The 27,386-nt window shown below is 37.4% G+C and overlaps 1 long non-coding RNA gene across 1 annotated transcript; it reads right to left on the bottom strand.

Moving 5' to 3' along the window:
* LOC113970747 lies at positions 1 to 27,360 on the bottom strand. Its single transcript, XR_003535314.1, has 4 exons — positions 27,304 to 27,360; positions 20,513 to 20,664; positions 16,074 to 16,153; positions 1 to 248 (listed from the first exon to the last, which is right to left on the bottom strand). It is a non-coding gene; the product is annotated as an uncharacterized LOC113970747 (long non-coding RNA).
* Between the last annotated feature and the right edge of the window lie 26 nt (positions 27,361 to 27,386).

The following is a 27,386-nucleotide window of genomic DNA, read 5'->3' on the forward strand; positions in this document are numbered from 1 at the left end:
GAAGTGCAAGAGGCGATATATTCTCTGGTGCACCATTTTCTGCTGTACCTTCAGATGGGTCAAGCTGTTAAGAGTCATTGCTACTCGAACTGTGAAGGAGTCATATTAGAAAGACAGGGAATAAGGATGGTAATCCACCAGATGTTGTTGGCAGACGGTGTTTCTGGAGACGGTCATTGCATTACCTCAACTGCCAGATTTGGTTCCTCCTCTGTAAGCTGAAAACTTAAAACGTCTGCAGACTTTTTCTGTGAAGAGAAATATAAACACACAATCAAAATATAAACTGTGTTATTAGTTTAGAAGTGATACTAGAAATCAATAAATAATAAAATGTGGTATTGTATATACCTTCTCAATTAATTTCCTGATTTATAAGTGAATTCTACTGGTGGGTCTGGCAAGCTTATAAGTTATGGAATCATAATAGAAGCATTAAGGTTGGAAAAGACCTCTAAGATCATGGGGTCAACTGTCAACCCAGCACCACTGCATTTACACTAAACCATATCCCCAAGAGACACATCCACTCAATTTTTAAACACTTCCAGAGATGATGTAATGCCACCTTTTTCTTTTTCATGACTTTCCTGGGCAGTCTGTTCAAATGCCTGACCACTCTTTCAGTGAAGAAATTTTTCTCAATATCTAATCTTTTATCAGACCCTTACAGTTCAGAGTAGCTATAAAGACACATTTCAGGGCAGGATATAATGCTTATTAGCAAGAAGGACAAATGTTGCTGTCACCTGTTGCTACTAAATTTCCTGTTGAAAGAGATCATAAGCAGCACTCTGGTGCATTTCACTTTAGTTAGCGCATTTCAACAGTCTAATGCTTATCTAGGCATTTTATTTTCCAAAATAAGTGTTAATCTTTCAGTAGATCAGTTACTTAGGTAAATATGCATACAGCTCTATTCTTCACAATTTTATCACACTGCATAGTGTCTATATTGGGCTTCGGTAACATCACTTGAAGAGTTCAGAATATTCACGTGTGGTGGGGGGAAACAGTTTTTCCCCCTGGAGCTAAGAAAAGTGGTAACCCCCGAGGGGGTGGTGACCCTTTGGGGTCGAGCCAATGAACGCTCCTGCAAAATATAAACATATCACTAAGACCGGAAGAGAAGGGTTGTAGTTGGAGTTGTAGTAGTTGTTGGTGAGGTGACCATGTTGTGAGAGCCACGAGGAGCAGGGGCAGGAGCCCCTCTGGGGGCCACAGCCCCCAGCCCCGGCTGGAGGGCTACAGGGACTTGGAACAGTGTAAGGCTGGGCTAAGTACCTGTAGCTATGAGCTGGGGAATGTTTTCTCCACCGTGAGCAGCAGAAGCGGCAGCAAGAACATCATTGACCGAGGGAAGGTGGCAGAGAGCCAACAGATGAGAACCGAAGAAGCAGCAAACAAGCACGCAGCTACGCAGAGAGACACAGAGTTGTCTGAAGAGAGAGAGAGAGAGTTTTGGGGTAAGGACTCAACCAGAACCCCCAAACTCCTTTGAGACCCCTCCTAGGAGGAGGGAGATGGACTCTTGCTTGAGAAGAGTCTCAGAGTGCTACAGCACTGCTGAAAGAGGAGCTAAGAAGCTCAGGTGTCCCAGGAAGCTGGACCGGGACGGCCGAAGGAATGTGGACGGGGTGACCTTGACCTTCCCCCCTCGCTGCTGCTAAGCTAAGAAGCTAGCTAGCAGCCTGAAATCAGAGACAGAAGCTCTGCAAGGGACTTGAATCCCCTGAAGACACAGACCATCACGAAGACCCCCTGCGCTTCGTGGTATGACCGTGGTGGAGCGACCTTTGTCTGGGTGAACGCAGCCCATGGAAGAGAAGACCCTCATTTGGAGACGAAGGGCCGAGGGGCTTGGACTCCCCTCGTGTGTATTGGCAAAGATCCAGCTACAGCTGCTACATGGAAGAGAGAAAGAGACACTGCTGCCCTGGAGAGACTTGCTGCTCAGAGAGAGGAAAGGATCTTTCCCTTCTTCCCTCCTGGACTTTTATTTGGAAGGGAGAAGTGATTTGATCCACTGTAAATACTGTTTTGTCATGGTAGAGATAGTTAAGATTGTATATGATGTATTATAATATTTATTTGTACAGTGTCTTGTAATATATTCCCTTCCCCCCATTTTGAGTCTCGTGTGGTGTCTGGAAAACCCATCTCACACTGGGTTGAGATGTGGGAGGGGGGCTAGAACTAGGGAATTGGATTTTAGGGCTCTCAAACCATGACACCATGAGTGAAGAATGTCAGTCTTCATCAACTGTTTATTTGAGAAGTAATTATTATGTAAAGTTTACCAATGTATGCTACTGAGAAAACCTGAAAATGGAATCAATCTGTACATGTCTATTTGAATATGACAGCTACATTAGGAAAATATAACCTGTAGTCTGAGGTAATCTTGGCATTCAGGCCTGTAGGTAGGTGAAAAATGGCTGATTAATACTGTGTATAAATTTTCTACGTGAATATCAGCTCAGATTTTTATACAGAGTATTTCATACTTGAAGATCAGTGCCTGTGAAATACAGCATTAAACATATGTTAAAGAAAACTGTATCAATGCGGCAAAAATAAGCAAGGTTTAGACTAAATTGAAGGTCAGTGTAAGGTCATCTCCAACACTGGTAACCTGCTTAAAAACTGTGAGATGCTGTTGACTGGGCACTGTGTTGTGAAGAGCTGCCACACCAAGCCAATGTTGCCACAGGCTGCAACCAGTTAGGTATGGTGTAGCCACCAACTCTGTGTGAAGCTAACAGCATTGGCCCCAGGATTTTTCAGGCCTTGTCTGGGCTTCTCTTTGCCTGTCTAAGGCTTTATTTTCTTTTGGTTAGGTAAACGTCAATGTTAAAAGAGTTAATGCTGTGTCAGAAGCAGTTCTGTAGTCAACCTACTATCAAAGCCTCATCATTCTCACAGCCCGCCTCTAGTGTCTCTGATGCACTCCTCAGTGGTGCTTTCCTTGATGAAGTCTGGCTTTCCTGAGCAGTAGAAGCTTTTAAACACTCCTATAACAGATATTAAGGCTACTTGCCACCGCTTGTTTCTAAGAAAACCATGTACGGGCTTCTGTTTCTTTACAAGTGAGAAAATTTATAAAGAATTCAGCATCTTGTTCCAAAGTTGTTGAACAACTTGGGAAAGTACAAATGGAATAGATGCTCTTACTGGACTCCTTCTAATGTGACTTCTCCTAAGGAAAATTATTGCAAACAGAAATTAACTCATAAATTGCATCTTGGAAAATTTAAGGACTACTCAGAATGACTCAGATTTAAAAGGCCCTTAATGACGGCTCTGGAACTCACATCATGGTTAAGTTTAGTAACAAATATCTGACTTTTTTCAGATATTGTTCTAAAGTATGTAAAATATCTTTCCCACAGATAACTGACTTTAATGAATAGTAAAACACCAGTTTGGTGAGACATTACGAACATAGCAAAAGATGAGGGTTTTTTTTTTTCAATTGTACTTAGTGTTACTGTCATTTTTATTTTAGTTATGAAGTATAAGTATGTTGCCAACAGAGTTCTGGCTGTCTTCATCAAGAATTCAATGACTTCTGTCATGAGAAATAAATCCAAGATAAATATATTAGACTTTGCAATTAGGGAGATATTTTTATATTAATGGAGCTATACTTTCTATTTTTATACTTGAAAATAGGCTAGTGACTGTTAGCAGGATATTTGAGTGTATATACTCATTGCATACTCACTTGTGAGAAAACAGAGAAAAATGTAGTGGCACATTATTTTGATAGTGATATTTATTGGGGTCCCAAAAAGTTATAGCTAATTTTCCTCCCTAAAAAAAAAAAAAAAAGAACATGTGCAGTATTTTTTACAAATAGACTGAAGCCCCTGGTATCTGGCACACCTCTCATCTAGGGGCTCTTTCCTTGTGACTTTACACAGAAAATTCAAAGCAGTCACAGAATATCAAGATTTTCAAATATTTCTAATTCTTCAAGGTGGGTATATATTTATATATGCATAGGTAGACATACATGTGTCTGGTACCTGAGATGAACAGCTTGCAACTTATAGTTATTTAAACAATCTACTCTCATAATAGGAAGATAAGAAGAATAGAGGAAGTAAGAATGCGTATTTTATGACAAATAAAAATACTGAACTTTTGAGCATATTTACATATGTCATGGAAATAAGTAATAATGCATTAACACAGGAATTGGTAAACTTCTTTAGGCTCTGTCCCTCCAAGAACATTCTGTAGCTTTGGATACCCACAAGGGGTGTCTGTATGTATGTATATATGCACATATGTTGCCTATCCCTTACTGCATTATATAAATGAATTATGTGGCTTTTATGTTATGCAAGAGCTTGTTATGCCAAGGGCTTTATTTGCATATTTTGTATGTGCATTGAATTACGCTGACTATTTTGCCATTGTTGATCTGCTGGAGGGCAAAAATGATAAATGTTAATGAAAAATTCAATAATTGATACTACTAAATTCAATGGGAATTCTCTCCTACTCTTCATTGGGACCAAGATTTCAGCTCTATTTTTATCATGGGCAGGGATAAAGAAAAGTAAAGATGTTTCACTATTCTCCAACTCACACAAATTCTTCTTTTCATTCTATACTGCAGGAGTTCTGATACCCAGAGTTTAAAGAAACTAATCTTTATAACTTGCAATTATTTCTCTCCTACTGAACTCAATTGCAAAGCTCTGAGCTGAGTTGAAAGTGACCCAGCTGAGAAATAGATTACAAGGAAGAGGGGAAGGAATTTTCTCATAAAAAGAACAGTGGTTCTGCATTAGAACACACATCACATTATTCCCATTGTATATACTTTGTATTTTTAACAAGCTGAGAAGAGGTTATTCCCAGAGAAACTGTAGAAGGATACATCAGTTTCTGGAAGGAATTTACAGAGTAGCTGTGCATCTCTTAAGCTTTCTTCTTTTTGAACTGCATGCATTTGGCTCTTTTGGGTTCCCCACATGTCTTTTAATCCTTTCAGCATTCTTGTTGCCTGTCTTCAGAGCTTTCATGACCAGTGAAAAACAGAACGCAAAATTCTGTCTTCACCAGAGCTTGGCAAAGTCCTTAGTTGATTCCTCAGCTTTACATAAAACTTCTTGATCCAGTTAAGGCCTGCTCCAAAGCTGTTCAAGTCAGCTGGAAGAGTCCCACTCAGTACCATGGGCTACATATCAAACTCTCTGTGGAGACATCAAAATGCAGACAATACTGTATTTCTTTTTTTTTCCTCAGTCAGTATCTAATTGCAAACTCCTCCCTGAAAGCCCGGTGCTGACATTCCTAAAATAAACATTTCCTCATTTATTGACTAGTACTAATTCCTTAGTCTGTTACCTTTGGAAACCAATTACATTGCTCAAATTTAAAGCTTGGAAAGACTGTTGACATACTAGAAAGAGTTCAGAAAAAATAGTCACAAGTATTATCTGACATCTGGAATATGCATTTTAGACTGAGCGATTATTTTAGTTAATACAGATTAATTGCTCCTGATCTGCAGAAACCTAAATGGGGATAAAATTCTTCATAGTAGCAGGCTCCATATAACAAATTTATATATAACATAATTTAATGCCTTGGAATTAGGTTCTGGGAAAACCTTAAGTGTTTTTAACAGAGAAGGCAAGGAATTCTTGGAATTACTTACTTAAGAGCATGCACATTCTTAATTTAAAAGAGCTTAAATCAAGAGACAGCCCATAACCTGTGCAGAGCTGTTGTCCTGTTGCAGGATTCATTTGATGAAATTCTATGACCTGTATATGCATGAAATCCAGATAGGTTTTATTGCCTTCTTTTTTTATAAAGCATGTCAAATTTTTAAAACTACTTGCACCTTTTCCTACCATTTTTATGCGTAAACATGTCAAAATCAGTAAACATTTTATTTAGGTTTCACTTTTATCAATTTCACATTTTAATATCAGCCTGTGGATGTGCAGTCTTTATCTATTCAGAGGAAATCAGGTCAGGATCTGTCCCAAACCTTGGGTATAAAGTGTACTTTTCTCATTACAAACTTAATTGAAAACCCCAAATGTACAAATCTTTCATAAAATTATATTAGAAAAAGAATGCTTCACGTCAAACAAACGTTCTTTCTAGATAAAACGGAAACATTTTGTTTGGAATTTAAGTTTTTTGTGCTTTTTACTCATATTTGAATTAATTTTCAGAAGTCATTTAAAAACGGTAAATCCCATTGAGCCAAAAATGCCAAAATGGAGTGTTGCTATGCTGTCAAAACACTTTATATTTTAAGCAGGTTTTATGTTCTCGACTATTTGTGTCAATTAGGTAGTAATGGCATTTTGCATTGAAATTTTTTTTTAATAAAAGATTCCACCTAGATCTATGGGGATACATTAATACATAAGAACACAGCAAGTATTTAAAAGCAAAATAAAAAGAAGGGGGCAAGAAGTTCTACTGAACCAAAAATATGGGAGTGAAGATGTTTGCATCCACATAATTGTTCTAAGATACTCTTTCACACTATGCTTAGTCTCTTAAACAAAATTATATTTTATTTGGAGTAGAATCTAAGTGAATGTATGGATGGTGCCTCATTTTGCTCTTACTAATATCCTGAAGCATGCCTTCTGTGTTATTTTTCGTGGTGCTAGGGTGTTAGAATCATAGAATATCCTGAGTTGGAAGGGACCCACAAAGATCATCAAGTCCAACTCCTAGTCCTGTACAGGACACCCCAAGAATTCCACCAAGTGCTTGAGAGTGTTGTCCAAACGCTTCTTGAGCTCTGTCAAGGTTGGTGCTGCGACCACTTCCCTAGGGAGCTTGTTCCAGTGCCTCATCACCCTCTGAGTGAAGAACCTTTTCCTGACATCTAACCTAAATCTCCCGTGACACAGCATCGTATGATAGTATGAAAGACACCATGCATTGCAATGGCTGTCTCCTATTTCAAACACAGCGCACGTGAACTAAGGAGAAATATAATTTAGTTTGCACAGATACTTATTTCAGGTAATGTTTTTCATAAAATTTTAGTGAAAGATTCTGTAGGATGTTCTCAGAGCTGTGTACTTGCATTACACTTTGCAACTCCGTGTGCCAGCGCTTCCTTTTTTTCCCTTCTGTTGAGTAGCTGGGGGACTACTTGCAATATGAGGAGATGTCCTGGGATAAAGAGTGTTTTCCCCGGGAGTTAGAAAAAGTGGTTAACCCCGGGAGGTGGTGTTCCTGGTGTGCCAGGGCCAATCAGAAGCTACATTTTGCTACTGTAAAAATAAACATATGGTAAAGGCTGGAAGAGAAGGAAGTTGAGGCAGTTGAAAAGGAGGTAGCCATGGTCTGAGCCACGAGGAGGTAGGGGCCAGCAAGCCTTGCTGGGGACCAAAGCTCCCAGCCCCCTGGCTGGGGGCTGCAGGAGCTTGAAACGGTATTAAACTGGGCCAAGTACTGTAGCTAGGAACTGGAGGAAATTTCCTTGCTGTGAGTGGGCAGCAGAAGACGGAAAAGCGATGGCAGAGGCAGTGCTGAGTGGAGAGCTGTGGCTGAGAGCCAAAACAGATAACAAGCAGCAGAGATGGCACATAGCCGACTGAGAGAGACGCAGAGATGTTCCTGCAAGGACGGAGAGCTGGCAACAGAATAGAGAAAACTCAATGAAGACTGTTTTGGGGGTAAGACTGAATTAAATCTCCCCAAAACCCCTTTCAGAGACCCTCTTTTGGAAAGAGGGGTGGACTCCCATTTGAAGGGAGTTCCGAAATGCAGCAACATCGAAGAAGAGGAGTGAAAATCTCTAAGGAAGTCCCCCAAAGGCTCAGACTTGAGGGATTGGGATTTTCACAAAGTAAGAACAGAAAAATTCTGATTGCAATCTACTGCCTTAAAAATAAAGGACACTAACTAATACCACAGAAACTAATTTGAAGGAACTGTGACCTGAAAAGTGACAAAAAGACTTTTCTCTTTTCTTCCTGGACTCTTGTCAAAGAAAAAGAGAAATTTAATCTAATGCAGATATGTTATTTCATCGTAGAAGAGAGAGTTAAGTTGTTACCTATATATATGTGTATGTACATAAACCTTGTAAGTATTTTCCCCTACCCTCACTGCTGAGTAGCTGTGTTTTGTCTGAAAACCCTCTCACACTGAAGCAAATTGTGGGAGGGGGGCTTGAACTTGGAAATTGGATTTTTGAGGGTCTCAAACTGCCACAGTATTATTCAACATGAGAAAGAAGGCAGAAAATGGGGCTCTTGTGTGCCAGTGAAGCACAATTCTGCCCCATTGCTTGTAATAGCTTCCTGTCTTCCTGCATAATATTTTCACTTTCATAACTTTCCTTTATACTGAAAACTAAGAAAAGATAGTTTTGAAAATCTTTCATCCATCTTGGAGCCTTCACTTATACAGTCCCTTTGTTACTTTTCAGTGATTTCCTTCTATTCTCTCTAGATATTTCTAGAACTCTTTGTAGCCTTGTTACATTTGATTTTGCTTTCTTTGCTTCCCTTACTTTACCTCAGCTTTGTTTGCCAGCTAGATTCCATCTAGTCTTTTCAATCTATTCATGCGTTGGTTTTGGGGGTTTGGAGAGGGATTTTTTGTCTTCCCAGGGTGTAATGAATAATGCAAATTACTTTGCTGCTACCTAACAAAAAGAATCATGTAGCTTTAGGTTTAGTTCTTTATTGCTTCACTTGCCTCCCTGCAGTAGGTGGTGCCTTTTGATTTACTTTTATCGGTCTTTGCTTTAGCTTAACAGTTGAATTTATGGACTGTAGTGTTTTATTAAAACATATTTTGATTTCATAGCTCAAATAACAGAATAGAAAACTCCAGTTTCCAGCAATCATGTCTCTGTTTTCTCAAAAAAATGGCTGATTTGTTTTAGAGTGAGGAAAGGAATTGCATCTTAATGCAGACATAGATAAAAGCTATTCAAATTCCTATAAAGTCCTGTATTTCCATTTTCCTTCAAAATAGATGTAATTATTGTGATATATATGAAAGCAAATACAATATTATACATAAGGTACAGTAAATGCTAAATTGCTGTACATCCATTATACAGCACATCTGGCATGAATGCCAGATTTGTTAGCAATACCCTCTTGTGATTAAAACATCTTGATACATTACATTACTAATATTTTACCCCACAACACCATCTTTCCACTAAAAAAAATGCAGAGTGCTTTATGAATAGAAAAAGGAAGTAGAACCTAGCTCCAAAAATTATTACCATTTAAAATTTAATTAACTAATATAGTAGATAGTAAAGTGTCTTACTGAAGACAAGGCACCCATCCAAATATATTTTTCTCTTACTTGGATTCTACCTCTCTGTCTTTGCCAAAACCTATTGTGACATTCTGAAATTCACTCTTGGGTGCTCACATTGTGGGTCATTTCATATATAGTGCATTCACATACTCTGTTCTCTGCCCTTTCCCCACTACATCTGAGAGCGTTCCCATCCCCAATCACTTAACATCCTGAAAAATATTAAAATGCCACCATCAAAACTTTCCAATGGTGCATGAATCTGGAATTTCTGAATGGATGTAAAATCTATTATGTAAATGTTTACATAGGGATTGGAGTAATGCCTTAGAAAACTCTGGTCAGGCTACAACAAGGAAATCCTTATTAAAGAGGAAGAGAGAACTTTATTATTCCTGACTCTGAAGAATAAACAATAGTTCTCTAAAATTACAGGTAGGTGAATATATTATGAAGATATTTGACTCAATGGTTTGCAATGCACTTTGTCCAGGAATTTATCTTTGTTTGGGGTTTTGTTTGCTTGTTTTTAATGAAGACATTTAGTGCACATTCTGTAACATTTTAACTCTATTTTGAAATTATACATGGCAAGCTTTAGGGTTTTATACTAGACACAGGAATGTATGCACACTTATTCCTTCAATAGTTCTGCAGCATACGATTGAGCAATATTTGTGAGCATACAGCATGTACTGACTTGAACATTAATATCAGAATGACATCATTTGCAACTAATGGGGATTTCAGTTCTGAACTGTGATCACCTTTGCTAAGAGAATTCTTCATAGTCTTGAATCTTTGGTGTCGAGTCGTACTCAGGAATGAATGCATAATACATCATCTGCCCATACAAGCTCATGTATTGCTGGGATCAATATTTAATTATTAACATAGCTGAAATCCAAATTTTTAGCTAAAAACGGGTAGAGTAATTGAGATGTGTTCAAATAAAGTAATTGATATGTCATATGTGTACAGGTGGGGTGTCAAATAAGCAAACAAATAAGCTACCAGGGAATGAAACAGACATGATATGGACAGATATAACAGCCAAGTCAAAAGCTTCTTGGTTCAGTGAAAGCTCCTGGCAACAATGCTTAAGAAAAATTTTAAAAACATTATAGAAAAATGTCTTAATATACTTTATAGAAGCTGGTGGTTAGTGATGTAATAGATCTTATTTGACTGATTTCTGTTAAGATTAGAACCATCTGGGTTGCAAAATGAAAACTGGAATACATACTAAAATAATTTATACAGACTCTATATTGAGGGCAGTTTTATTCATTGTAGAATTAAGTCTAGTCCTCTGTCTGAAACTATCAATTAAAATGGTAGTCATTATTCATGAAAATAAATATATAGTGTGTTATTCATGACAGGAGAATGTATCATGTATAAATGGTCAATAAATCATTTTAGGGGAAAAGTGATATGGAAAATGGTGGCACTTAAGCTTTCAATTTTCATTAAAATTGTAACTGCAGCAAGTTGTTCAGCAGAGAGATAATCTCTGCCACAAAAACCCAAGTGAGCACTCCTAGCTGTTCAGAAATTTGCAAAAACTACTACCCCGTTGTCCAGCACCCAGCTCTGCTGACTCCCAAAACCTACCATAGACCCTGCAAAGGGGCAGTGCAGGGCCATGCTCTCATATACTGTGTGCTTATTTCCTTTTTGGTTTTGAAATCTGTATGGCTTTAACTTGCACTAAATTTGTCACAAAGGACGGGGGGAAATTTGCTGGTGAAATCAATACTATTAGTAAAATAGTACAATGGAGAAAGTCTGGTTTAGAACTGATTTTACTGCATTTTCTTATTTTCCTTATCTACCTTTTTGCTTGTTTTGTCAAAATACATCCTAAACCTGCCATCAGTACCTAACTGTGTTTCCATTTAAATCATTAGGTCACCTACACTTAAATGATCACATTCAGGTTCAAAACACTTAATTCCAGGAGGTTTGTTTTGACAAGATCACCAACAGAGGTCAAATTTAGTGCACTGAGCATACTGGTATCTCAGACCTTGTTAAGTCACCATCTCTGCCATAAGCTGTATTTCATGTGCTATACATATAGCTTTTCATGCCATATGTAATACCATGAAAAGATATTGTGCCTATAAAACTAACCCAATGCCTATGAAACCTCATTATAGAAAATGTTACAACTAGGATTAGCGCTATTATGTACTTACATACCAGTTGATATTGCTCCTCTTCCAAACATATCCCATGGCAGACAGTCCTTTTCCTTCCCCCAAGCAGAGACAGAGAGAGGGGCAGGAGCAGGGTTGTAACACTCTTTTTTTTCCAGTCCTCAGGTCACATTTTACTTAAAGTACAGAACAATCAAGAAGCCCAAAGACTGCATTGAGTGATGTCAACTGCGGAGCTCTTGGCTTCCATCTTCACTTTGGGAGGCACACATTGAGCTGCATCATTCCCACTTCCTCTGCTTTTAGACTGCAAAAAGTATTTCTCAACAGGACTTAAAAATCAGCCATTTAGATGAAGACAAAGAAGGTGAGTAGAGGAAGAAGGCAAGAGGACAAAACACCTTCTAGATTTCAGACTGAAAAGAAAGATCTAGATTTAGTCAATTAGAGTTTTCAGAAGAATTGGGCTCTGAGTGTAAGAGTTCATGGTTTGTGGCAGTGAGGACCATATGGTAGTTCCCTTTTTGGCTGTTTAGCAAGACTTAATTTTCAAGTACAGCTTAATTTTATTCATTGCCTTAATGTTTTTTTTTCAGGTTTTAATTTTCTGTCTGACATTAATCTTTCCCTAGTGTTTCATTTTCAGAGGTTTTTTTGGTTGGTTCGTTGTTTTTTTGTTTGTTTTAAGGAAGCTTTTTGGTCTGTGTTTTTTTACCTCTTCCAATTACCTTACAGGTAACAATTAAACCACTGCTAAGTAGAATGTTGTCAGGTTTTACATGCTGTACTGGCAATAGAGCATTCCCAAATCCTTCACTGAAGTTTACCTATCTTGAAAGCTTTTGGCTTCCACTAACAACATACTCATACAACTACCACAGACCTTCTGGCTCAATGAAACTGGTTGTTGGAAGAAATTAGACTACCAGTTATGGTAGCACAAGTTCAATCTCTGTGATGTTTGTTCAGCTGCTACAGAGGCAAATAAAAGCCAAATAAATTTGATTTGCACAGGCTGTATATTGCCATCTAACTGACAGACAGCATAGCTCTTCTCTAGAACAACTCACATGATCCATCAACTGTTTTCAAAATACTGCAGCAGGTCACCCCTTCCTAGGAAGAAAGCAAAGTTTCAGGAAAAAAAGGCTTTCCTGTGGATTTGTGAAAGATACACCATTAATGGTTCACAATGTCCACACAAATAAAAGTGTTTGTACTTCATATTCAATTTTTTTCGTGTCCCTAAAGTTTCATACATATAAATAAATATGTAAACATATGTACATAAACATGTAACCATATATGCATATATGTATATTTGTAAATATATCTATATATATAAACATAAGTGTATATGTCTATTTGTATATATTTAAATATATATATTTACATTATCTTCCCTTGTATCCTGTCCTAAGTTCATTTTCCTCCTTTGGAGTGGTAAGATGAACACATATGGTATTATAATGATATACAACTCATTAAAAACAAAACCAAAAACTCCTTGCAATTCAAAATCACTGCATGTGTAAATTAAGCAAGGCAAAAGTTACTTCAAGTTACTCCGGGTCTCACTATTTCCCAGCAATTCTCTGCATTCCCTTCAACGGGAGTTCTTGCACTTTCACGTTATGAAAGGCCCTATTTTGAAGTATTGATTCTTTTTAAAGCGATCTCATCTTTCCTGGAATGTGAGTTACATGTGTGAAAACAGGGTACATCGGCATACACAGCCATTGCAAAAGAGCAGTGTGTTCTCAGCTAAAGCCAATTTGGCATGTTAGAGGTTACTGAACTGGTAATGGTGTTTCACGATGGTGTCGTGAAAGGAATGACAAAGTTGTTACAAAAGAAAACCTCATGATGATGTGTGCCGTCTTCTCCCAGATGGCTGTTACTGGGAAGGCCTCAAGTGATTATTACTGAGCAGTTTGAGTTGACTTGTTCTGGTTTAGAGTTTGTGGAAATAAAGCAAGCCCTGAGGAAGGGGATGCAAAGAGAAGATTTGTGGTTAGGGACTTGCACAGTAACTCAGATCTGTAGGGTTCAGACAGTCCTATACAAATCACAAGCTAGGTGAATCCTTTACATCAGAAGAACTGAATGCCTTTAAAGAAAAAAAGCACTTTCAATGAATGCCTGTTGAAATTCAAATCTTAATTCATGCTAGCCATGCTTGGGTCCCTTTTAGATTCTCTTTCTGTGACCATTGAAGTAAGCAATCATTGTTTGTAGAAACCAAAATTTAAGTACACATCTTCCATATTCATATCAGATAGGATATAAGTTTTCTATGGAATGGGAAACTGATTGAAATGGCAAGGGGTAGAAGGGGAAATATTCCAGTAAAATCTTATTGGGGCCCTGCAATAAGAGCAACTGAGCACCCACCAAAAGATAAATTATTCATATATAATAGGGGAAGCACATATGTAGCCATCCTATGTGACCCTGTGGAAAACAGAATACATATACTTTATATATATGCAAATATGTCCTTTATATTATAAATGTCTATACCTACATATGAAGCTGTATAAATGACATTGTCATAGGTTTACTACTTCTAAAAGACCAAGTGGGAATTTTTTTTTTCTTTCTACTGCATCATTATGAAAGAGGGATGTTTAACGAAGGAGAGGGAGGGTGGTTCTTTTAGCTGAGGTGATTGACACACACAAAAGAACTGGCTGCAGTCTGCATTCCAAACTGATGGCCCTCAGAAGACTGGGGGGGAGGTAATTTTTTTTTCTCCTGGGGAAACGGCAGGCACTTCACTTTTGCCCTGACTCAGGGAGGGGGGGGGTGTGAGGAGGGATTTTCAGTGGTTTGGTTTGGTTTTGGCCGGGTCATCTGGCTGCTTCTGGCCCCGGTTCACCTCCGTTTTTCTGCGCCCTGTTCTGCCCATGGCTCAGACCTTCTGGGATTTCATCAGAGAGACTTGACCAATCTGCAAAGAAACTTTTGGGGGAGTCCCTGTTGGAGCCAGCCACTGACAGCGAAAGTCTGTGGGAAGAGCCCCTTTTTCCCCTTTTCCTCTTCCCCTTCTCAGTGCAGGGGGAGAGCTCCATTTTGGCTTCTTCCGTGCACTGGGGCCCTTTAATAAAGGGCTGTTATCTTTTCTTTCTCCATACTTCCTCAATTGGAGCCTCAATTTCAGATTTACAATTGCTTAGAGGGAGGAGCTTGGTCTTCCTCATAACTCATCCTCCTTAGCAAAACACTTCAGTCACATTAAACTGAAACATACACATTCTGCAACTCTGCTATTTTAAAGGTGACCTGTAAACATTTCTTTGTTTAGTTTCTGGAGTTTTTTTCTCCTTGGAAAGAGGATTTCAAAGTGATTGTGGATTATCAAAAGCCTACTTCAATAAAAACCCAATATTTAAAATCAGTTCTACACATACATGACCAAGATAGTCAAGGTGAGCATAGAGGCCTGTAAAGACTTTAAAAATAGTTCCATATGCAATGCAAATATGGAATTAGCACCCCCAAAGGCAACTTCATGAACCAGCAAACAAAGTGGCGACTCATTTGAATGCAGAAAATGTCAGAGGAGACACCACAGCTCCAGCCTCATTATTCAAAAGTAAATAAGTCACATAACTGCTTGATACAGTGATGCCTATTTCCTTCTAGACATTCATCAGACATTTGTTCTTATTCTCAAACAAAAATCAGAGAATGATAAAGAAAACCAAAGAATAATAAAGCAGTAAACCATTTTCTTTATTCCTCTTTCTAATGTGGTGCAGAGTATGCAATCCCAGTGTCCTATGTTCTGTGTGACTGTGTCCACCCTCTGGACTGCTCAGTGTCTTGTCCTCTTTTCCTCCTGTCTAGTAACACAGGCAGCTCTGAGAGTCCCAGCAATGATGAGTTTGCACTCAGCCACACAAGCATAAGGAATAGTCTTGTTCTTTCTACCATTTTTTTTGCAAAATATCTCTTCTGAAGCAGCTCAAGGGTAGTGTGCTGGATAGGTACTCTATCGTCTACTCATGATGTACTTCCAAAACCAAGTCCTCTTTACCTTATCCAAGCATACGTGCACATCAAGCTGGAATGGTCAAGTGAGGGAGATCCATTTCCTTCTCACTGTTTCTATAGAGGAGGTGTCACACTGCTGAGAACAGCAGCAATGCTTCAACATAACAGATGACACATCTGTCCTCATGTTACTTTTCCTCAGGATTTTTGGTACTGGGTAAAGAATGAGGATTGTGCTGGCATTGCAAACTCTTTCTCAAGCAGAAAGAATTGCAATTGGCTTCTTCATTATCATGCAGAAATAAGCAGGAGAGGGTGATTATTTGACATACATATTCTGATGTTTGAGTCTGTGAGTTTATGAGCACTTTCATAGCCTGCTACTTCACGGGGAAGTAGGAAATGCCTGGCACTCCACAGGATGTTGAGCCCTTATTTACACTAATGTCAGCTTTTATCATTTAACATAACATTTATGCCTGTACAATCACAGATGAGATTTTCAAACCTGAAATTTTTTTACTGCGGATGAATTACTGTAATTACATCTCACTAAAGCAATACAACGTTCTTTCTTAGCTATGAAGAAAAAAGCTATAAAGAGAAAAGGTTTATCTGTACCTGAAAATGAATCAGACTCATGAATGCATTCCCTGGACTCAGTCAAATTCGGAAACATCACGTGTGGGCAGTGTTCATGACTAGGAAAAAGACAGTAAGTGGTGTAGATACCAGTCAGCCCTGCGTTTAACCAAGTAAATTACTAGTCTGGGAACTTATTACTCCTAACTTGGATGACCTGAACACAGTCATTAACACTTGAGAAAATGCCAGGCATGCTGCACCTCCTTACTATTATTGGCTCTTTTATTTAAGCAGTAAAACTGAAATCACTTCCAAACTTTAATAGCAGCTAAAAGAAATACCTAGAGGGTGGGAGTGCTAAAAAGAAAATCATTCTTCCTATTTATTGTAATTTCATATGGAGAAAAACAACTAAGGATTTGAAAGCATATTTGTTGGCAAAAGAATTTGCTAAAGATTGAAAGCATGGTGGGGCTTTTCAGCAAATTCCCTTGCTGATAAATGAACACTAATGCTTAAGCCCTTCTAATGAAGACAAGTTTACCATGGAATAAAGTTGTCAATGATGAGCAGAAAATAGCGCATTTGTAAATACAATGTAATGCAGAATGACAAAGCACATCCAATTTATGCCAAGACGTGCTTGCAGAAGTACGATAAATAATATCTGCATAATCAATGACTGGAAGAAAGACAGACTGAATAAATTGTTTTCTGGCAATTTACAGAAAACAAGCCTAGCACAAAAAAAGACAATTTAACATTAGTCTTTTAACAAGATTGTTTGACAAACACTAAACCCAAACTTACTAATGATTCAAAGGACACAGTATTTATAACTGTCTATTTTCATTAGGGATAGAAAATTTGAATTAGGGCAAGAGCAAAATTCCTGGTTTTTAAGGTAAAAGGCAGAATAAACAATGTAATAATATACATAAAATCCCACATGCATATATATATATATACATATATGTGTGTGCGTGTGTGTGTGTGTGTGTTTTTCCCTGTACCCGAGATTCTTTGGTTTAAAAACACACACAGATTGAGAGGGATGGGAGAGAAAGCTAGAGAAAAATATATTTGAGGCTCATCAATAACTACTAATAATGGGATACTATATGTATTAGAATTACCTTTAGTAGATATGCATTTAATGGTTGGATGCTACACCCCCTGGTCTCAATGGGAAAGTTTTAATTGAATTGCGTGAACTAGCCTTTAAAGAAATTATGGAACTACTTTAAAACTAAATTGAGAAAGTTGTAAATTATATCACCATTCATTGACAGAGCCATTTACTTTATGATGTTAAATATCTCTGTGATGCATGGTTTTAGAAAGCTTCAGTAGCTGTTTAGGATACCAAGAGTACCAAAATGAGCGATAAGCTATTTAATATCCAGATATTAGCTTTGGAGGACCATGTTACTGAACAGAAACAATTACCCTCATGCTTCCATTAACAAAAATAAAACAAAAATTAATGAAAATATATGGGAGCTGACAGTACATAAAACTTTTGCCTGTAAGGATATTCAAATGATTGTTATAATCTGTATAAAACAACTGGATATCCAACTTAAAAAAACATTTAGCAGTTTTTGACCTTCAATCTATGGAGGACTTTAAAATTCAAATAACCACTAGATTTGCTTTCTACATAAAACATTCAATGATGTCTTTAGCACTACAAGCTCTCTTAGTAAATAAAACACTGCTCTTATTTTGGTGTTGTCTCAGCCCTATTAAAATCTCTTTTCATTTATCTATGAAAAAGGTACAGCCAAGTTCCAGCAGGCTAAAGTTTGTTATTTGTTCTATTTATGTGACACAAGCCTAATTTCATCAGCTAAGCAGATGAAAAACAAAAATCAATAGTCAGCAAATTTGATGCTGAGTGGGATGTTTCATTGTGACTGAGAAGAGACTGTGAAATCTGCCTCCTTAAAATTTGCTTCTGACTTTGGGATTTGGCTAGTTGTTTGAACCTACACAGATGGCAGTATCACTTTTTTGGGGACTCCACATCAAATTTTCATCTATTACTGTAAAATGGGCATGTTTCAAGTAACCATATCTTGATTAGCCACAGTCTAATTAATGGAAATATTTAGTTATTAGAGGTCTAACATCTCCCCAGAGGTTTCACTTCAGCCTATAGGTCTTCAGTCGCTGGTCAGGCTTCACTGCCTGAGTGCACAGAATTACTTCCCAAAGCCTTTACACCCATTTCAGGGCATCAAAGCTTCACTGCACAAAGACTTACATAATAAAACCCTGAAAAGCAGTTGCTGCTCCCTCTTCCAGACCCAGGCAGCAGTCACACACAGAGATAGGGCCTAGGAAGGGCCTGAGCACAGACCTCAAAGCAAGTAGAGCAAGTACCCTGTGTTAGCCCCCAGAGAGCCTTTTGGAAAGGCTAGAGAGTGTGTTGAGGTGCTTTGTGTTGGAGAATCTACACCTTACATAAACCATGCATGCGTGAGAAGGTTAAGGACTTTCTACAGGTTGGAAATGGCCACACACTGATCAGATCTCTGAAATGGTAGCTTCACCCATCGCTTAGGAAAATGTGCTGCTAGCAATAAACTAAAAATTCACTTTCTGAATATAATAGACTGAGGTATAAGACAATATAAGTCACTTTTTGAAACAAAATATCCATGGTTAGTTTATTTTTGTGCAATACTGCTTTGGTGTTTAGGATTTTACTAGGTAATATTGATAGGAAAAAGAGTTTCAGCTTCAATGGAAGCCTTACTGCACTCTCCCAAGTACTGCATTTCTTGTGCCGACTAATATGGCATCAAGCCTAAGAAAGTCAAATGGCTTCTGCAGAATGAGATGATCAAACTCTCAAAGAAGCATTGGTAAAATTTTCAGTGTTCTTAGCATTGTAAGCACCAAGTATTTGGTGATACTGTCTACTACACTGCAGTGAACCTATACTTCAGGTGGAAGACAAAGGCACATGGATATTTCTGGGTGGAAAAATCCCTTTATAAAACATGGGGTTTTTACAAGAAAAATACTACATCAATTTCTGATCCCATCTACTTCCTGCCCACAACAGAGCTATCCGAACAAATATTAAAAGAAATAGTTCGTTTTGAGGGCCTAACAGAGCCATTTATTCTCCTGGATCTTGAAAGAAAAAGGTGAGAATCAAGTTGTCATTTGCAAATAAATATATTTACCAGTATTGGTAGATAGGGTTTTTTGTCTAGATGAGGTGCATTTTATAATTGCTAGTAATTTCAAGCTGACAGCACTTAGTCTAAAACACATGAGGAATGGAAATAGTTCTGACTCTAGGATGTTCATGTATGAAATGCCACGTGTACAGGTTTTGCTGATTCCTAGGAGCTTCCTTTTGAACAAATCAGCCATACAATCAATCAGGAGAAGGAAAAGAGGGAAAAGGAGGGTGTTAGACGTTATATTTTGTGAAGTGCTGAAGACAGCATTAGTGTTCTAATCAAGGTTTTTTTTGAAGTTAATAACAAAGCCTAAGAAAAGCAATTAAACATAAGACATGTGAGGAAATAAATGAAAATAAGTGGAGAATTTAAACATTGATCTCCTTTTATGTAATTCTGGTAATGAGTGGTATTTTATCATGTTTTTCTCCACTATAAAGATGCATGACCCAATCGTTCAGAGCTCTATGCTGCCATAAAGATGACCTGTGAAAACTCATGCAAGGGAATTTTAGAGGCAACATAAAAAAAAAAAGAAAAAAAAAATCAGTTTATAGCATGAAGTAGCCAGAATAGCACGAGTGTTAAATAATTGCGCTTGCTAACATGATTTCTTGAGATCACGGTTATCTCCTAGCAGTAACCTGTGAAGTTACTCCCGCAATATAACTTAAAAGAGATATGGTCATCCTAAAATAAAGGGAGCAAAAAATCATGAAATCCACCATCCACCTTTCAGCTCCAATGACTGTAACTGCAATTAGCAGTGGCCATGTTTTAGTGCAGTTTTCTAGGTTCTCTCTCCTGTATGGAAAAGCAGTATGGTAAGAAATGCTGAAAGACACCCTTGAATACCCTTCACCTGATCTGCCTTGCATGTTTCTTACCAGTAGCCAAAGACCTTGGCCATTAAGTTCAAGAGATAAAACCTGCTCAAACTTTAGCATTCCATTTAAAGTTAATTTACCATTGAACTTTTATGGAACTACAAAAGCTTTACTATCTTCATTAAAGCCATCTAGTTTATTGCATACTGAAGCTGCAGCAAGGAGATTCTGGGTTGAATACTTCATTTATGTAATTTTTCTTTTTTATTTTAAAAGAAAAATCTTGGAGAAATTTAGTGAATGCTTTGCTTCAAGAAAGTACTCAAATACTATGAATAGAAAAAGTCTGAGGTAAACTTCCATACAGGTTCTTTGTCAGAGCCTAAAATTAAGAAAACATCTTTCATAGTTTGAGAAAAAGCTGTATAAATATTCCTCTCCATACCTTGTCACTGCAGCATATTCTACCATCCTTGCTGTTTTTCACATTGACCTGCTCACAGACACAATAACGAACTCATTAGCTATATTTTCATTTACTTCTCATGCCTTAGGAGGTGATAGGTCTGGTCCATTAACACAAGGTTCTTCTCTCTGCTGCAATTTGCATGTGGTTAAGAAAGAAAGGTTTAATGTTAATATTTCAGCTAACAAGATATTACAATTTTAAAAACAATTGTGAAAAAAATAACCTCTGACACATCAAAGCAGGGATGTTTTCCACAAGAGAAGAATCCATAATGCATGTAAAAAACTGAAGAGATGCTGGGGATGAAGAGCCTGAAAGATTTGAAGCATTGTTACTGACTGTAGGAACAAGTATTGTCTGACATGGGGACCAGTCCTATCAGCTATTTGGTTTTTCTCATCTCTAGGCAATTTTTCCTTATGTAATATATAATGTATTTCTTTATAATTTTTCTTTACTTTCTAATCCTGAAAAGCAAATCATATGTATAATTTGATTTTTATAAATGAAACAGTACAGAGGAATTTCACTTAGTAATTGTAGACTTTTTAACATGGTGGAAAAAAACAAGGTCTAGAATGTTTTGGTCATTTGTAAAGCAGAACAACATATATTCTCTGGAAAATGAAAACTGAAAGGGTATATTCCCCCACTTTCAGCAACAGAGAGAGAATGAAAAAAGGTATTAGGGTAGGTAGAACCCCAAAAGCTACAAAACGAACATTTATTTTCAAGAACATTATTTGAGACTAGATATAAGACATTTTTTTATGATGAGTGAAACACTGGAACAGGTTGCCCAGTGAGGTGGTAGTGTCCCCTCCCTGGTAACATTCGAGGCCAGGTTAGATGGGGCTTCGAGCAACCTGGTCTAGTGGAAGGTGCCCCTGTCCATGTCAGGAGGGTTGGACTAGATGAGAACTAAAGGTCCCTTTCAGTCCAAGCCATTTCGTGATTCCACCATCGCCTCACTTTTCTTAATGCATGGACATTTCTCCATAGGTTTAGGTAACTCTACAGGAAGAAGGGGCAAACTTGCAGAAGTTAGCTGAAGAATTCATAGCTATTCCTAAGAATGTTGTATACAGACAGACACTGCATGGCCTTAATAAAGAAATCAGCTTATTTAGCCGTATAAAATCTCAAAGCAAGACAGAATTTATTAAGTGTGAAACCATTTTCTTTCTAAACGAGGAGAGGAAATAAAGAGCTCTTTCTCTTTCCTCTAAAAGGCTTTTGAAGTGTTTTCCTGCTTTTGCAGAGTGTGAAAACTTCTGCACAGAGCACACCTAAGTGGGGCAGAAATATGACTGAGATTAATTATTTTTGCCTTTTGCAAACAATCTAGCGCAGTCCTCATGCCATCTAGTCACCACTGTACAAAAGACAGTGCCACTTCTCAATACAGTTTTCTGTTCTTTGAACACGTAGCTCCAACACAGTGGGGCCTGGTAATAAGCACAGCTCCTAGGAGCAACTGCAATATAAATATCAACAGAAGTATATACCTTATTGTACATATAAGAGCCATAACCACATCCAGAGCTTCTCTTTAACTGGTATAGTTTTGCTTGCCCCTTTAAGTGAAGCTACGGCAATTTAAACCGTCTGATAATTTGACCCATCCTCCTAAGTCCTGCCATTGTAAAATAACTTCTCAAAATTATAGCATCAGAAAATGTGATGGTCTGAAAGTACTTCAGCTTTTATTATAATATTTTTAAAATATTAGAAAGGATCTAAGCTTTTAAGAAAAACCAGGTAACAGCCATTTTCTTGTATTATACATTAAATGAATAATGCTCCCAGAAAGTTAAAAATGCTTTTTTTCTCCCACTTACCCTCCTCAACTTTCTAGTTAGCATAATTCATGGAGAAACATTGGGGGTTTTGAAAAATAATGGTTTGAAAATAGATAAAACAAACTGATAAGGGTCAGCTTGAACACAAAACTTGAGATGGTATTTATGTGATTGGATCCCTACACAGATCCCTTTATAGAGCTGTGTCCTCATTGAAAAACAAACATTGGTAGGTTAAGGATCAGAATGGGTGGATATACTCACTGATTTCCCCCAGTCCCTCTCTGGCAGTTTTGTTTCACTGTTGCTCAGGGGGTTCTTGTTTCTGTAGCATCTGATCCTTTCCCCTGTCTCCTAATAACCACGACAGGTATCATTGATATTATCTCCTACCCTATCTCAGTTGTCTTTAGGCTCCAAAACTTTTCATTTCTCATAATGTCACAAGTAAAAACTGAATTTGCCCCATGAATTTCAATGGTAGTTTAAAACACTTTTTTTCTTTTTTTTCTTTTACTGCTAGCGCTTCCGGGATTTTTGCTGTTTGATGTTGAGAAGTATGGACATGTAAAGAAAAGATCAAAGTACACTCCTGGTTAATAAAACTCAGCAAAAGTTACTGCACAAAATGCTGGTAAAATTAGACTTCATCAAAGAATCATGGAAGACTAAGGATCAAGGGGAAACATTAAAAATCACGGTAGAAATATTTTTTAAAAAGCAGGAGGAGGAAGAAAAATTTGGTTTTAGAAGGACAGGAGGGAAAAATGTTATACCTTATTATCTAATTTCTTATTTTTATTTTCACATTGGTTTACAGATAAAGTGTTGGAAGGCAGATTAGAAATTCCATAGGTTAATAACATCGGTAATGATCAATGAGCATATCCTCTGAGTGAAGGTAGAATATTTACATTTGATGTCATAATACTTCATAGTTAAATTAGTTATAAAATATGGAAAAACTATAGTCTTGTTTTCAATAACAAAGGCAACAAGAATTTTACAAAAGACAACCTTTAGGTATAAAAATTTATTTAAAATATTTTATCTACTTTTTATTTAGAAAAGGGAAGGAATGACTTTAAAGTAGCCCATTTTTTCCTTTGTAAGGAAGACAGGTTACATATAAGAATGCAGCTCTGTGTTCCATATTACATTACTGGTACTTTTAATATCTCTAGCATTGTCCATACCATCTGTTTCAAACATCAAGCATTCCTGTAACAGAGATATTATTGACGAATTGAGAGTAACTCTTTGAGAAATAACTCATTACAGAGGACCTCACAGCTAAGACTATATGCCCTATCTGATAAATATGAAATTAAACTTGTAACAGTATAAATTATGGTCAGTCCCTTGTTCTTGCTATAAAGGACCAATCTTTACCAAAGAACACTTAATATTTTCAGTCAGTGAGTTTCACACGTTAACTCTGCTGTATAAAGTGTGGTTCCTCCTATACATTTAAAAGGACACTTTTAATTTGAGTGTGGTTTTGCATCAAAAATAAATGGTTACTTGGGTTAATCTTCCTATGCTTTTACTTACTACAACAAATTCAGTCCTCTAAATAACTAAATATTTTTGTCTGTCTCTCTACAATAACACGGAATGCTACAAATAATTTTTGTCACCTTTCTATCTGGATAATCCAAGTAGGGCAGGGAGTTCAAGGTGAAAACATGACTGATTTTATAAAATTGTTCTATTTCACTACTGTGCTTCCTCCAGCTCTTCATGAGAACTGAACTCTACTGGCTTGGCTGTTACCAGGTGCTGAACAGGTGTTTCATTACACTTGTCCCAAAAGATGTTAATTTTTTCTCCAGAAAAGCGAGACACTGACACTATGGAATAGATTGCATCCGACATGTGGGAGCCTTATTAAACTTTCCCACAGGAAAAGTAAAGAGATGTAGAACAGTGTGGCCCTCCTCCGTAATGATCACAGAGTTCTATTTAAATTGTCCAGTCGGGTCAGGCTACAAAATTTGCATACAAGTGTAGGATGATGGCACCGAGCTTTCCCTGTAGAGTCCTGGAGCAAGGATTCCATGGCATTAAGCACATAAGGATCATCCTCTTCAGATGAGGAATGAGAAAACCACTGGCATTCACTTAGAATGAGTGAAATTTAAAGCCCCACACAGTCCCAACCTTGCCTTTCCAACTACATGTGTGGGAGTTGAAAATAAAAATTTCTTGTCCGGTGACAAATTCATTTTTTCTGACCCTGGAAAAAGTACCCTTTTGGAGTCTAGAACATGCCGGAAAACCAGTCTTTCCCTAGGAAAAGGAGAGCTGTAAGAACAAAGGAGGTATAAGGTAATGTTACTAGCTACTTTTACCATGTCATAGGGGTAAATGTTTCCTAAATTGAGACAGTTAGTTTAGATGGGCAGCGGCAGAGGTAACTATGCTCATTCTTTCATTACATTTTGAACATGTATTTCAATTGCTGTTACTCAAACTCAGAAAGATAGGATGAGGAGGTTCTTTCAGACTGTGCAAGGGAATCACCCAATGTGTGAATTTGTTATTGTCAATAATGGAGATTTAACAAGTGAAAAGAAAATAAAACAATCATGATCTGACTCCCTAAAAATTCATAAAGCACCAACCATCTTTCTAGGAGACATCACTGAGTTAAGGTCACTTTTCACTTTTGGTATCACTGTAGTGGATTCAAAGAATTATCAGTAAGGTTTGCAGAGCTTCCCAGTCACAAGCTATGAAAACAAATTGGTTTCAAGCAATTGAATAACTTCCAATATCAGATTCTATGAGTAGAAATAAACAAACAGAGCCTTGTCCTGATTCCTGGGGAAGAATTGTGTTCAATGGACATTTGGCAATTTGGATTCCAACCCCCTTTTCTTCCTGCTGTGCAGTCACAGGAAAAGTAGAGTATTTTTAACCAGTTAGTCACTAGAAATATTTGAGAAACGGTGTTGTTGAATCTGGTATCTTCTCAAGTAGCTAACTCAGATGGTATTTAATGTCATTCTGTATCTCATCAAATATTTTCTCATGAACTCTCTTGAGTTTTTACTTCCCTTCTTAACCATTTAATGAATTATTTCTCCATTTTTAAATGTGTTTCCATTTTGTTTGCTTCTTTTCAGTTTTTTAATATACAGTGCATTTCACACTCTCTTCCATTTCTTCCATATCCTTCCCTCCTTTTTTTGTCATATTATTTTCCTCCTTTTCCATTCACTATTTCTCTTGCTTTTGTTGATGCTCCACTTCTTTCACTCCATCAATCCATTGATTGACAAGTTGATGTATTGATTGACAAGATGATATATTGATTTGAAAGGATTCTCTGAAATCATTTCAATACCACAGAAACATTCAGATATCCACAAGACATGTTAATTTTCAATCCATTATATTGTCATTGGAATACTGAAATTGCTGGAGTGCAGTGACAATACTCCATTTTGCTTCTTCAGAGAATGTAAGTTTGCCAAATAGGCACAAATTACGTATAGCAGAGTCATGCCCATCAAAATTGCAGTCTGTACTCTGCCCTGCTCAAATTAGAGTCTGCTGCCAGATTGTTTGAAAGAATATACAGGAAAGTACACAGCTGTGGCAGTCTCCAACTAAATGAATAATGCAATATCAACATCTGTAAGATTTTTGAAATGCTAAACATTCAGATATGAAGCCTCTGCCGAGGACACAGATGGTGATACGTTGTTGTTCTTGCAGTAGTTCCACCAGAAATGGACAGAGTTCCATAAACAGACTGGACTGTTAATGCCTGGAACAATCCTTTCATTTAGCAGCACTAGCTCTCAATGCGTCACAGAATGATAAATGCTTGCTTTGTGGATTGCATTTAATTCCAAGCTTTTTTAAGCTAAAGGAATCCGGTAATGAATATGGACATCTTCAGGCATGAACACAGATGCCAATAACAGTTGACAGTACTCAGCAGGTGAATTTAAAGTGACAATCCAAGTTAAGGTAGAATAATTAATATAAATTTTCCATTCAATACAAAAAGCATAGGAGAGTCCTATGTTTACCTCAGGAAACCTCAAACAACTAAGCTAACTTTTGCTAGATGCCCAATAAGATTACTTCATAGGATTATGTGTATTTGTCTGCTTTTTAAAACACATCAGTATGCATTATCCACTAAAAGAATGAAAAGAAATAAACCTTATCTCTGAATACAAGTAAATATATCTGTTCATCATCCAGGGTTTTTAGGACACTGATGGAAGAGAGCATAATATCTTTTAATTTATTCTTCATCTTGCTTTTTTACATCTATAAAAAATGTGTTCCAAAGGCATTCAGCAAATACAAAAAAAAAAAAAAAAAGCACTTTTGTTCAAATTAGAGTCTGTCCCCGGATTCAGAAATAAGCTAAAAGAACTAAGTGGAAAGTCAACACAAAGTTAAGCAGTGTTGAGAGGCAGAGGAATTAAAAGGAGCTAGTGCAGAAAGCAATGACTATATAAAACAAGCCTCTGAGAGAAGGCATGATATCACCAATCAGCTTGTTTGGACAGTTGTAGTCTGAACACTTGATCGCAGACACAACTCATCGTCTTAGCTGGGATAGGCTCACCAGAAAAATCGAGGATTATTTCCTTTGTGCATTGACAGAGCTGAGACACATATATAATAAATGTTAAAAGCTGCACCCAAACCGAAGAAGAATATTTGAAAGCTTAAAAGACAGGGAAAAAGGTCAAGATACTAAGTGAGAAATTCCAGGAAACCTGTCCAGGCAAAGAAGGAAAAGGATGTATCATTTTCAGCAAGGGTTCTTGATTAACCCTATACATAATTCTATAAATTTCAATAACCCCCACTTCACAGTGTGCTTTAATTTTTAGGAAAAGATCAGAACTGCAGCCAAAAAAACCCCAACAAACAGCATTTACCTTTCTTCTTTTAATGCAGGAAACATGATATTCAGAGACAACTACTCACCTCTGCAAGGTTTGGAGTTCATAACCAGTAGGCTCTTTAAGCAACCAGCATCACTTCGCGGGAAAGGGATGAAACATTCTTAT

Source organism: Neopelma chrysocephalum, unplaced genomic scaffold (assembly GCF_003984885.1).
Source record: "Neopelma chrysocephalum unplaced genomic scaffold, ASM398488v2 Primary Assembly neopelma1_79, whole genome shotgun sequence".
Classification (NCBI taxonomy): Eukaryota; Metazoa; Chordata; class Aves; order Passeriformes; family Pipridae; genus Neopelma; species Neopelma chrysocephalum.